General features: G+C 45.9%; 1 protein-coding gene across 8 annotated transcripts in view; it reads right to left on the bottom strand.

Moving 5' to 3' along the window:
- Nucleotides 1-12,736, bottom strand: part of SLC14A2 (solute carrier family 14 member 2) — a 451,251-nt gene that overhangs the window by 296,548 nt on the left and 141,967 nt on the right. The window lies entirely within an intron of this gene.

Raw genomic sequence — 12,736 nt, 5'->3', positions numbered from 1 at the left:
ACATCTTCTCTGGGCTAGGTGTGCAAAATGGGCATTCATCAATTCTCCTCAGAAGATAGATAGTAAGCAAACATTATGAGAAGCAGAAAAGCACGAGGATAAAGAGTAGAGCATCTCAAGTTAGAAGGACTGAGATTTGTATCCAGGCTCTGTCTATATGTGTAATTACGGATAAGTCATTTGACCTAGCTAAGCCTCAGTTTGTTTCTCTGAAAAGGATGAAATAATGTCACTGTTTATTCACTCATTAAGTTGTATAAGGATTAAAGTAGTTTAGTATAGTTTTAGTGTTTAATAAATACTAGCTATTATTATTATTATTAATAGTTGAGACTAATATAAAGTGTGGCTAGGTAGGATGTATGTGAAAGGAGCCATAGGACAGGGTCTACTAATTATAGCTGAACATCACATCAGAGAGGTAGAATTTGAAATCATCATTCAAGTACTATAAGATTTGGAGAGATGGGTGAGAGGTGGCATATGAAAGTCGTAGGCAAGTTTGAAGAGAGTCTAGTTTGGTGAACCGAAGGGTATAGGGGGAATTATGGTTGTAAAGGCAGGTTGGGTTATCCTTGGTTGTGGAAACATGTAGAAGAGGTATTTCAGAGTTATGGGATTAAAAACTGGGGGTTAACAATGAGAAAATGGGTGTCTACACTGCCCAGCCAGGGTGTAGAATCCCTTTACCTTTTCAGGTTTTGTTTTGCTTTGGGGACAACAACTTATTCCATTAGCCCCATCTCTCTGGCCTGTCTTCCTCCAACCCAGCCACTGGCAATCAGTTCTCACTCCCATGCTGACATTTCCTTGACACTCATTTCATGCTATTTCTTTATGGGGGCATCTGGGCTGACAATGCAAAGAGACTTTTCCCACATAATTGAAAGGACTTTCTGATTATGAGCAGAGATGTCAGCCACCATGAGGTCTTGCACTGTTTCCATCCAGCTTCCTGTGATGACGGTGTTCTTGTCTCCCCCTCCCCGCTTTCTCCCTGGGAAATTTTTGCTCCCTTCTGGGAGTAATTTCTCAAGATACTATGCTGTTTCCAAGCTTCCCTCTCTCCAGCCAGATTGATGGGTCCCGCACAAAGTATGCTGGTTTGGGGGGCCAGCTTGTGAGTGCTGCTGGTGCACAGCCCTGCAAACCCCTCGTAGGTGGCTACTCTGTCATTTCCATATCTGGAACCCTGTGCCTGATGGGAAAATGTTGAGTGAACACACATATATTTTGGGTCTTTCTTTATAGAAGTTATTTTGAATATGCAGAACAAAGTGAGGGCTGCATTTATCTCTGACCTTTTCTGGCACGTTTCTTGCATCTGTTAAGGGAAAAACAGGCCTCCAAGCTCACCAGACTCCTCTCCCTGGGAGCAAATGATAGAGTTGCCTGCACTCCCTTCCTCACCAGCCCTCATTCTCGGGGCCTGCTGGAGTCTTTCCCCGTGGCTGATTCTCCTTGGGTTCTTGGGGAATGGTTGAGGTGGGAGCTCTCCCATGTGTTTAGCCTTTAAATCCCTTTTCCATGAAGGCAGTTGACTCCCTTGCTATCCCCTGTGTGTTTCCTAGCAGAGACCCCTTTGATTTGAGGAAAGAATGTGTGTCAGGAACAGGGAAGGAAAAGATGGAGAAAGCATCAGTCCACTCCTTACAGAAAAGTCAGAGAAATTGGGTTTGCCTAGAGCCTTGGCTGTTCTCAGTCCATAGAGTTTTACCAAGGGTCTGGTGTGATCCAGGGGTATCTCTTGGAGAAAGATCTACCAATACACATTTTTGCCATTTCTTATCTCTTCCAAGGGGAACAACTATCACATAATAGAAAGAATGCTGGACTTGTTATCAGGAGTCTTGGATTTGATTCTGCCCAGACCTTTTACAAGGTTATGCACTAGACTGTAAGCTTCTCAAGGAATGCCAGTGTCTTCTCAGCTTCCCCTTGTATCTTAGAGCTTAACCCTGTGCCTGCTACACTGGAGGTATTTAATCATGAAAACATGATCTAGAGCAAGTTTGTATACAAGATATATGAACACACACAAACACACACTCTCAGCTTTGCTTGTACTATTAGAATAGATTAAATAAAAGAACTGTGACCAATGCAGTAGAATAATGATTCTAACATGAAACATATATATATATATGTAAAATTAATCTTAGCTCACCCTCCACTGGAACCCTACCCTTCAGTCAATTCATCCATATAAAAATACTCACCTTGGATCCTTGAGATTTCACCATTAAATGTATGATATCTCTTTGGATTAAGCCTTATGTTTTCCTAATGACCTCCTTTAAAATGCAAATGCACCTGAGTTTGGTGTCACATTAAATCATATATATGAACTAGCTTGAAAAATGACTTCCTGAGATCAACAGAAGAGAACAAATACCCTTGTGGTTGAGCCCCAGGGAGGACTGGGAAAGTAGAAGGATCCTGGAAGAGAAAGCTGGAGATTGTCTTCATCAGAGATTAAATTGCCCCCATCTTTCCACTCTATGCTTTCAGGCCTAATTCCTTCTCATATGGTAGGAAGGAGGGGAGGGGATGCAAGAGGGAAAGGTGAGCAGTGATAGCATTTCTTTATTTGTTTTTACCATGTTGACTGAGACCCACACAGGACAAGTGCCACCACCTCACAGAGCATCTTAGCCTCTCTCAACTGAGCTGGTTGCAGTCACTCCTTCACTTCAGGAACCCACATTATAAGATCCTAATAGCCCAAGTTGTTGCTCAGCTTCTTCTTAGCTGAAGATGATTGGAACTCATCACTTCTTAAGGCCTGCCATTCTACTTTTGAGTGGCCAAAAATTTTAGGAAAAATTTAATTTAATTGGATGATCAAAATCTTTGGTATTTATTGGCTACTCATGTTATCTGGTACCTTTTAATATCCAGTAGGACCAATTTCTCACTGGTGTGAGAGGAACAAGGAGTGAAGCCAAATCAAAGCAAAATTGTGAGGAAGCTGACGTTGGTCTTAAACCACTTCCACTTGCTCTTTATACCTCTGCTTTGTCTACATGACCTTTCCTCTCTGACCTAAGCACTGGAGGCCCCAGTGCTTGAGTTTGACACTTGAGTAGTTTCATATATTGTTAAATGGAGATAATAAACCCGACTTTCCAACTGCTTAAAAAGGGAAACATTATAAAAGTCATGTGCCTAATGTGACAGAAAATATGCTATGGGTCCTCCCCTCAATCTTGCCATAGACGTGATCATCATCTCCATCCACATCTCAGTCTGACTCCTCATGGCTGAGACCCAGAAAAAAGCTAACAATGAATATAAGTGATCAAGGTTTCTTAGCTCTTGGTAAGCAAGGATACAGCTATAATCTTAATTTTTCTCTTTTCCCTCCCACCCTCCCAACGGCAACAAAACTCAACAGCAACAAGCCAAAGTATTCAATCAAAGACAATGATAACTATATGTGTGGGGATAGTACTCTTTTGGGAGGCCTTACTCATTAGCACTGCACATAAGACCTGCAAAAATCCTTCAGTGCCTTTTACTCAAGTTAAGGGTTTGGGTTAGGGCAGAGCGTGTCTCTCTATCTCTTCCAAGTTAAATTTGCTGGAAGGATGTATCTGTTGTCCCTGACCTCCCAGGTCCCCACCATAAGAATGATGAATGACGGTGCGCAGAGCACCAAGGGGACGTGAAGGATCACAGCCACCTAGATATTTCCGATCCAAGGTGTCAACCAGTGAGCTCAAGATTTGCCACTGGTTAATCAAAAACAGCATTAAGCCTTTAGTGTCTCTTTCTCTAGATTAAGACCTGACAATTTGCTCTGGCTACAATTCCTCAACTGGGGAGCCAGAAGTAAGTTGAGCCAAGAGAGCCTCTGATAGCAAGGTAAGCAGCGGCCCTGGGAAAAGAGAAAGCTGATGAACCAGCTAAATGAGAAAAAAAAAAAGAAAAGCTCTGATTTGTAGCTTTGCTGGTTTCCTTGGTGTATATACTTTCATCATGTCCAACTTCAAGCTACCAACGTGAAGTTACTAAAACTGGAGTTAGAGCAAGATGAACATACTTGGCTTGGTATGAGACAGTTCCAGCATACCACTGGGAGGGTGACTTTTGCAAGGTCACAGGGTCACTAAAATGTCAAACCACAGGGTGGTGACATGATGTTCCAGCCTGCTTGCTCACTGATTGGTCATTTTGTCGTTTAAAATGGAAAGAATGTAATTGTTTTCTTTTTAAATTAATTAATTAATTAATTTTTTTTTTTTTTCAGAGAAAGACATTCTGCCACATGCAGCATGTCATTTGGATGTGCCTGGAGTCTTGGAAGCTTGACGACCTATGTTCTCCTGCAAAAGGACTTAAAGGGCTTGTTGGAGGTTCTAGCCAGGGAGCACAGCTATTCATCTACCTTTGACAGAAGAACGGTCCTCCTCTATCAGGGAAGGTCGGCCTCTTTGACGGAGCATGCAGCTTCAGAAGGGACACACATAGAGCAGTGAGGGAGGGAGAAGACACCACCTAGACAACCAGATCAACTGAATCAACCCTGATGATCCATGGGATGACAGGTGCTACAGCCAGATCACCCTCACATCCAAGGATGCTAATTCTTCACATGCAGTTTCCATGCCAGATTCAGCTAGTTTCTGAGATCCCCCAAAATCAAAAAAAAGAATATATTGAAGGAAGGGGCCTCACTCTTCCCATAACCTATAGAAAACTTTGTTTTATCTTACATTTGTGAAATCTTGCTAATTTTCCCCAAACACATAAGCCACCATCTTGCTCTGGGACCTCAGTCAAGTCACTTTCCTTTCCTGGGTTGTTGTTTTTACATCTATAAAATAAGGAGGGTGAATTACAAAATCTCCCAAGTCCCTCATAGTTCTAACATTCCTCTAATCCAAAACTGAAAACACCAAAGCTATGAATCCAAGATATAAAACACAAGTAAAAATTTCCAAAGAAACACGTTTTATCATTGACTTGCTGTTGGGTGACCAGTTTCTTGCCCCTCTGCCAAACGGAACTGTGATTCTGACAGATTTTACTCCTTCTCCTCATGCAGGGCCTCAGCATGCTGTGTGAATTGAAAGGATATCAGCAAGTCCCAGCCTTTGTCCTTCAACTGCCCTCCCATTGGCCTGGCACTTGGCCTGACAGTCTACCTTTGCATGTGAACTCTGTTCCATTCTTCCCATTCTGAAGTGCACAGGCCACTCTGATGAAGCAGATGGAATCTCTCAGTAGCCATGAATGTTTTTGTACTGATAAATATTCCACCAGGTACCAGCTGAGCCAATTCTCTCAATAATGAGAGAGACACACCAGGTACATATGTGTGGAGGTGGGAAAGTAGGAGACAAACATTCAGTCTCAGTTTCTGAATGTGGGGTGGAGGTATATCCTGGGCAGAAGGCTGCAGCTAGTTACCCTGGGCAGCCAGAGGCCAGCTCGTGGGCAGCTTCTGAGGAACAGGAGAGAGGAAGGCACTAAAGGAAGCAAAAGGATCTTGAAGAGAAAGGTAGAAAGTGACAGACAGCTCTCTAGCTCACAGCTTGCTGACATCTGCCTTGTGTATTTCAGCTGTCTTTGCTGTAGATGGGGTGGTGTCAGAGGGGTCCTCGGCATGAGTTACATCAGTGCCTTTGTCCCTATGAGGAAGTCAAAAGTGCCTTCTCCAGCTGGTAGTACCTGATGGACAGAGCTGAGTCTGGCCTCATCATAAACCTTTTCTGCAGCTGATCCCTGTCCCTCCATCCCTGAACATGCTGGGGAAGAAGATGAAGGGGAGGAGAACAAATATGGAAGGAGGCCAAGAGAGAGGCCCGGGATGAAGTGGACAACTAGGCCCAGAAAGGACAATGTGACAGTGATGACTGCCATGACTACCAAGTGTAGGGAGCCAGAGGGGCTTGTCTGAGGAAGCCAAGGTCCCAGGTTCAGACTCCTGATATGGGAGACAGCCGTGCTATGCTCTCTCCTGCAGCTCACATGGTAAGCTTCACGGTAAGTCCTTTGGAAAGAAAACACTAAACAAGGTTGTTATGCTCACTCTACCTCTGCTGCTGGAATTTTCTGATTACAAAACTAAGTTTATTGAAGTTGGCTTCTTTTTTTTTTTTGGTGCCTTTGTTTTGCTTGGGTGTATTTACTTTGTCTGCTTATGGGATAATCTAGTCCCATCTGTAGCCCTAAACTGGCTAATTGGATGATTTATGTGTGCTGCATGCAGAAGGGAGAGTCCATTCACAGTCTTGGAAAAACAATTAAAAGCAGCAATAATAGTAGTAATAATAATAGCTAACACGTATAGTGCTTATATTAAGCCAGGTGAGGGAGCCATGATTTGAACCTAACCCTTCTGGCTCCAGAGTCAGTTATCATAACCACCGAAAGACAGGTTTCTTCTCTTCACCAAGAGTGTCACCAGGTGAGATGTGGGAAGAGGACTGAGGTAGGAGCTACAGGTGACCTGGGCCCAACAGTGTCTTAGATTCTCTGTTTCTTCTTTAAATAATGAAGACCATCAAGACCAAGAAGATTCATGATCACGTCTTCAGTTTTGTGTTTGGTGTCCTTTAAGATCCACGAGAGGAGGGATGCACACTGTTTTGCACATAAAGTAAGAAGTGCTTATAATGGCCATTTTCTAGGCAAGATTAATGAGATTACTCCAGGGAATGAGCTCCCAAGGCCATAGCTAGAAAAAGGCAGAATTGGGACCTGCACCTGGAATTTCTAACTCTTAACTCTATAAAGCTGGGGTGCTGGAGGAAAGCATAAGTTTTGCATGGTCATCTGAGCTAGGAAGCCCATGAGCCCCACTGGGGCCACCAGGGTTTGAGGGGCGGGGAGGGGAGAACAAGAGGGAGAGGGAAGGAGGGAAGGCCTCCACACACCTCATCCAATCAGAGATGGCCCTGACTTATTTACCTGCCTGTGGTTTCATTTGGAGAGGAGTTTGTGGCCTGAAACTGCTTGTGATTCACTCTGTTCCAGTTCTGTCACTCTTCACATCTGGGCTACAACTGGGCTTCAGGTCACTGTCACCAAGAGCAAAGATGTGACTGAAGATAGTGCTTTAGTTCTCCTCAGTAAAAGCTCGCCAGTGAGGCCCTGTGAGTGAATTCCTATTCCTAAGAGACAACCCATTCCCACTCCTGGAAAAACAACTCAAGACAATGTTGATAATAAAAAATGAACAAAACACATCATGCTTGCTAGATGCCAAGCACTATTCTAAATTGTGTGCTGCCTGATCTATGCCCCTTATAAAAACTCGCAGTTCTTCTTTACAATGAGAGACCATCGACTTCTTTGCAGAAGAAAACGGTTTTCTCTCTTATTGTAATCACTCTGTTATAAACACATTCACTCCCATTGCATATATGTATGACTATATGTACACATTCGTATACATACGTATATACATATATATATGGGAACACAACATGTCTGTAAATGTTCATACATAAATTATCTTTTCTTATAATTTATCTACCTTCAGCGTAGTACTACCAAAAAGCAACTCTCTTGCTCCTCTTTCATTTTTACTCCCACAATGATCAAAATAAGTAAACCAACCAACCATCGGGAAGAGCATTTACACACAATGTGGTAGAATTCTGAATTGTGAGAGTTGGCAGAGCTGAATTCCAGGCTTAGCTTGGGTTAGTCATGTGTCTATCCAAATAATGTTTATTAATTAGGTCCTAAGCATAAAGAATTGTGGGGCATACCAGAAGTATACGGTGCAGTCCCAGACCCCCGGAATCAGCCAGTTAGACAGAGAATAAAATGGGAGGAAGGGCTGGCCAGTGAGAGATGCGGTGAGGACTGGGGACGGCTTTAGGAGGCACTGGTGTTTGAAATGGGTCTGGAAAAATGGGTGCAAATATTTATTTTTCCATGGCCTCTCTTAGCAAAGTGAGGGGACTGAGTTGTGTTGATGAGGAAGGCCATTCTTGGGAGGCAGGGAGCTGGGGTTCCAGGGAGCAGGCTGCAGACCCTGCCCCCTCCGCGCCTTTTTGATTAAAGGAGCAGCAAGGTGACGTCCCATGGCCCCCAGCCCCAGCGTGACACCCCAGGAAGTGGTCCATGCCCAGGTAGCTCCCGTCCCTGTCCCTGACAGCTCCCCAGGCAGCACGGTCCCCTCCTGTCAGCGCCACCTGGCAGAGACCCAACGTGTTGCTTTTGTCTTAATCCATGTCATTCAGGAGCAAACCTCTGAATTTCCCCATCTTCCATTTCTCAGCACAGCCTTATTGACATTCTGCAAACTTTCCTGGCCCTCTTCTTTTCCAATTCTGTGAGAAGACATTTCAATGAGTCTGAGCTGGGACCATTTAGTGCTGAGGCTGGGATCTCTATTCACAGCCGGGTCGGTTCTCACAAGATTTGAGTCAGGAGGCTAAGCTGTTCAGATCCCCCATGGCATTGTCTCCAAGTTTCTCGGGGCCGGGCTGCCAAGTTCAGGCGAGGTGCTGATCTCCCGGCTTTCACAGACCTACTTATTAGCAGCTTTCTTTCTTTCTTCTTCTTTTCTTTTTTTTTTTTCCCCTTCCAGGCCCATAGATACAATTATTAGAAATTCCTGGTTTTGTGCCCATATTGAAAGAAGACCTGAATGGGTATGCTAAGGACCCGAAAGTGAGCCGCTCTCCCTAACTCCAGCTTAGACGGTTAATTAGATTTGGATGGTTTCAGAGGAGCAGCTGGAGCTTTCAGAAAATGGAAGCGATAAAAAGGAACTATTCAAGGTATTTTGGAGGGGCCCTATAAAACAACATCGCTGTGGAATGGGGTTTGGGAAACAACACTCTTGATTGGGGGGAGGGGTGGGAGGAGTAGGGGCAGGCGAGGGAGACAGGAATTGCTGTGAGAGGCAGTAAAGTGCCAGACCTGGCTGGATTCCCTTCATATGGATGCTGCAGCTCTGGTACCTGTAGCAGCTCTGTCCCCAGCCGGATGGCAGCTCTAGCATAGCCCTCTCGCATGTACTTGAGGCAGGTAAACTGGGGAAGATGTGAGTGAAATATTTTTCTTGGAATTCAAGGCCTCTCCCATTTGGCTGCAACTATGAAAAATTTGTCAGAAAAAACAAGTTTCTTAAGTGCTGGCTTTGTACACGGGCAGAGTGGGTGATGACCCACCTGCTGAGTGTGTCTGCAGGAGAACAACGCTCTCCCTGCTTTGGACAGAATTTGACCCTACCTGCAAGTGGTTGATGCTCAGAATTCTCGGATGTCCCTGGTTTTTCACTGTGATCTTTTAAACTTGTTAAATATGCAAAGACTGGAAGGAGAATGAGTCTCCACAGCCACCATCTAACAGTGTGACTGGGCAGGTCACTCTGCCTGTCTGTAGTCATAGGGGATTTCTTCATCTGAGACCAGGGACATGGGGTGGAGACCTGCTCTCACATTCAGTTATTCACTCATGATAATGAAGGACACTTATGGGAAGTTTAGGGAGGGGGGCAGTGCAGGAGGGCCTGAAGTCTGCGAGGGCCAGGGAAGGCAGCAGGAAAGACAACTTGCTGCAGTTCTACGGGTCAGGGAAGGGCAACTGGTAGCCACAGTCTCCCAGCTCCAATTCTACTGCCCAGTGGCCAGCGGTCTGAAGCAGTTCTGGGGACGGCGGTCAAGGGGTGCTCCTGCAGAGAACGTGGGCGCAAGCAGTGCATTTTATTCCAGGAAGCAGTTAGGAAAATTTGTTGTAACCCAGTAGTTTATTTCCTAATTGCTGGAAGACTTTCAGCAAAATCCTGCATAGAATCCTAGACTATGAACCTGGGAGAAACAGAGCAGCCCTGGTTGGAGGGGGAGGGCTGCCAGGGCCATGCTTGGCTTGCTCCTGAGACGGCCCCTTGGGTCCAGGCACAGAGCCCTGGGCCCTTTGCTGCTTTAGAGACTCTACATACAGCAAAGCAGCTTCTGCCAAACCCAGACGTTTTAACCTGTCCCATCTGTTTCTTATATTAGGGTCTGTCTGAGATTCCATCAGACAGAATTGTCGAGGTGCCCCCTCCTTCATTCCTGATTCAGATGGAGTCAGTGTGTGACAGACTGCCTAGTTGTAGAGGTGAGAGCTGTGTGGGACCAAAATGTGGTTATTAATATCAGCGTGTCCACAGGTTGTCAAGGCCCGGAGAGAGTCATGGTTTCAGGTAATCACTCGCTCATTCCTTTAGCAAAAACACTTTCTTATGCTGAAAACTGGACAGCACAGTGTCCTGTGGCCCCTGGGGGTGAATGAGACACAATCCCTTCTATAAAGGGGCTTATAGTCTAATAAGGGATGGAAACCACACACACAAAGATACATCCAGGGCAACTTCATCAGCACTGCATCAAGAGGACACTAAATGCGACCAGAGGGAGAGGGCTTTCATCTCAGTGATCTGACAGGACTGACACAGTGTGCTCTTCAGGGGAGAACAAGCAGTGATGGGCATGGTGCTTGCTATCCACTGTACTCTGTTTTGACTTTTTTAAGGTTTAAATATTCAGAGGCAGGAAGTGAATAGAGAAAGAGAAGTGAAGAAACTGGGGGTGGCAGGGAGAGGGAGAGAGACAGGAAGAGAGAGAGAGAGGAGATTCGTGCTGCTTTGGACAAGCTTTCAACATGTGACACAGTAAAACCACCCTTTTCTGTTCAGAACCCTGATATTTTTAGATACTGTCTGCTTCCAGTTCTCGTCTTTTCATTGTCTGTGTGCCCTTTCTCTCTGTGGCATATTTTTAGACTGTTGGCTTCTAAAAGACAAGAATGGTGGGCACGTATCTTAATAAATCAGTTTACAATGCAAGTTTATTTCCCTTTCTTGGAAACCAGATCACCAGGTGGAGAGCCTTTAGGAGAACAGAGTCCACACTGAGTATCCCCTCTCTCTATTAGCTGGCAGGAGAGTGAGGACTGAGAAAGGACATCCAAGACTCGGCCCCGTCCTCAGAAAATGGACCGTGTGGAGACATTAAGACAAACCTGTCGGAAGATTTTAGGAAACAGTGATTCCCTAACTCTGGGATGTTGCGTATGAATCTAACTGGCTTTGATGATTTGAGAGGCTTGAGGAGATTTTGAGAGGTGAAGGGAGGTGAGGTAGGTTCTGTAGAGGAATTAGGAGAGATAGGAATTGAATGAGTGGTTATTCAGTGCCTACACTTTCGTCCTAGATACTGTAGGGGACATGAAGAAGTAGAAAACCCCAGAGCCACTTTCTGGTTTTCAGGGGGTGGTGTAATATACCCAGGAATCCTTCATTGCCACTTGAAGAGTGTACACAGGTGCTCTGTCAGGCCCTGTGGTTCCAACAAGGGCAGGGCAGAGAAAGGAGAGCGCTCTGTGGGCTGGGCTGGCCTTCTGGGAGGAAGCGCACTTTGATGATGAAGGGGAGCCTGGGAAAGTGAAAACTCTATGGAGGAGGGTGGAGGTTGAGGGCAGCCCAGGCATCTGGGTTAAAATGAAGGCATCTCCGACAGGCATGGAGGGTCTGGGATAGCGAAGAGTGTGGGAGGAATCTGCGCAAAGATTCTGAGTAGAGATTGCATGTGCATTTGGAGAGAGGGGGCCTTGAATTCCAAGCTAAAAGATGTGAACTTTCTCCTGCAGGCAGGGAATACTCTTTTTCCGACCAGGAAGCTGAGCCCCTATCATTTCATCAGTTGGAGAGAACCCCTTGCTGGTGGTCGTGGCAGGAACCCACGCCAGGACATTCTGCCGCATTCGGCGGCACAGACAGAAGGAGCTGGAAGCGCTCGCCTGCCGTAATTGGCTCTCTCTAGGCTGCTGCCTTATGAGAAGAGGCAATGCTCCCTCCTCTGCACACAGTGATTGCTGGCCCAAAATAGCCCTGCACCTGCTCTGAGATGCCTGTGAGATAATTTCAGCTTCCAAGGAAACTGCCCTGATTGGTGTTGATTTTTCATGACCTCCCTTCAGGCGAACACCTGGAGATAAGCACCTGATCACAGAGGCGCATTCCAGAGAGCCGAGGGCACGGAGGTGTGCACCCTAGCCTGTCCAGGAGCCTCTCTCCTTATCTCCCCCAGGGCAAGGAGGCCCAGATTCTGGGACCTCTACCCCACGTGGACCTGCTCCAAAGGGTTAGACATTAACTGGCTGATGCAGGGGGCAGGGAAGGCCAGGGAGTGGGAGCTGGGGTCACTGCCCGGGGAGCCCCTTTGGAAGCAGCGCTAGAAGCAGGGCCTACTGCCTCCTGTCTCTGATTCACAGTCTGACTCTGACCAATCTTTCCAGCTTATCTCCACCTCTGCCCACTCACCCATTTCAGCTCAAACCGGGTCTATAAGAGGGCCTTCCGTTAGCTCACAGCTGGAGTCCTGGTCTGCCCACCTTCCAGCTCGGACAGCACTTTTCCGTAGATCCCACTGTGTCCATCGCATGCAGAAAGATCTTGGGAGGTATCACAGCGGGATCAGGGCGGCAGCACCACGTTTACGACACATTACTGATGCTGCTACACTTGAGACACTGAAGAGTGGCTTCCTGTGCATTATCTCATCTGATTCCCTCCAAATCTCCAGGTGGCTGGTGGAGGAGTCCTTTGTGCCTGCTTTTCAGATGTTTGTTAACTTGCCCAAGGTCTCATAACTAAAAGCGTCAGAAGTTGGGTTTGGACCTAGTATTCGAAGTTCACACTTTTTTTCTCTGTTGTGCCATCTTGGTCATACATTATAAATTAAATTATGGGTTACTTGAAGAAAGAAAGGTTGCTTGAACCAAGTCA

Source organism: Neophocaena asiaeorientalis, unplaced genomic scaffold, assembly GCF_003031525.2.
Source record: "Neophocaena asiaeorientalis asiaeorientalis breed wild unplaced genomic scaffold, Neophocaena_asiaeorientalis_V1.1 scaffold322, whole genome shotgun sequence".
NCBI classification, from domain to species: domain Eukaryota; kingdom Metazoa; phylum Chordata; class Mammalia; order Artiodactyla; family Phocoenidae; genus Neophocaena; species Neophocaena asiaeorientalis.
Note: the sequence above shows the minus strand (reverse complement) of the source record. Positions and strands in the feature narration are given on the sequence as shown.